The following is a 1,186-nucleotide window of genomic DNA, read 5'->3' on the forward strand; positions in this document are numbered from 1 at the left end:
GGGGGGGGGGGGTTTATAGAGGTCTCCATCCTCGCGACCCAGGCGTTTAAGCTAAGGCCCTCGTTCTCCCAGAGGACCCACCGCGGTCCGGTTTTCTGTGGGGATTTTCCTTCCCATTGCCGCCGTTCGCCAGGTAGGGGCCTCCCTTCCGGCCGAGGCCGAAAAGTACTGCCGCCGAGCTTTTATCGAATCGCCGATACCCCTCCACCACGATAAGGTAGCGGCACGGAGGTGGTACTAGGTAGCCAATGTCGACTTCGCGAATCCACCTCGGTCGACGGATCGGTCTGGGTAGAGGATGTCGACGTCGCGTATCCACCTCGGTCGACAGTACGGGTTAGGTAAAGGATGTCGATGTTGCGTATCCAACTTGGTCAACGGAGTGTCTAGGAAGCGATAAGATTCGTTACGTATTCTGTTCGTTTGAGCGTCTCAGAGGAACTCTCCGACGGATCTCTCCCGATAGCGTTTTAGCGTTCGCTTTTACACACGAATTCTATAAACAGCGAAGCTGTTTTCTTGACCTCGCGGATGTTCGGCATTTTTCTGCGCGGTTGTTCGGTGTAGATAATAATAATTGTAACGATCTATTATTTCTGTGGATCGTCACACTTTCGATCCGGCTAACTCTATTAAGTACAACCTGCGTTCCAAAGGTGTTGGTTCTTAACTTTAACGCATAAATGAATCGGGACGGTCAGAACCTAGGGTTTCAAGAACCTAGGGTTCCGTAATCAAGCATTGCCGATTTTGTCATTCCTAAAGTCTCACATTCCATGGCCTTGCGATGATAATTTCTTCCAGTGCTCATTTTCTCTCTTCCTATCACTCCTCCTGGGTTCCTCTATTTGATCTAATGTTGCAGGTTACGATATATCTAGATACTTAGCAAATTTCTCGCAACATTTTTCCTGATCGGTAGATTAAATCCTAACTACGGGATCACATGAATTTTTTTGTTTGATTCCATTTCGGATAACTACAATTTTAACAATTGTCTCGATCCTTTGCATAAGTGTGCAATTTAGCCCATAGGTCACCGTCGTCAGCTGATAGACTCGCAATTTTAACCCGGTTCTCGCCACAATATGCGTTGCAAATTCTGATGCCCTTAATGTAATTGAATTTGTCGGTACATTTTGACGATATCGGTCGGAATGATGCATCGGTGTAGACGGATCCATAG

The sequence above is a fragment of the Odontomachus brunneus genome, unplaced genomic scaffold (genome assembly GCF_010583005.1).
Source record: "Odontomachus brunneus isolate Ranch 3 - 2012 unplaced genomic scaffold, Obru_v1 Obru_scaffold_079, whole genome shotgun sequence".
Taxonomy (NCBI): domain Eukaryota; kingdom Metazoa; phylum Arthropoda; class Insecta; order Hymenoptera; family Formicidae; genus Odontomachus; species Odontomachus brunneus.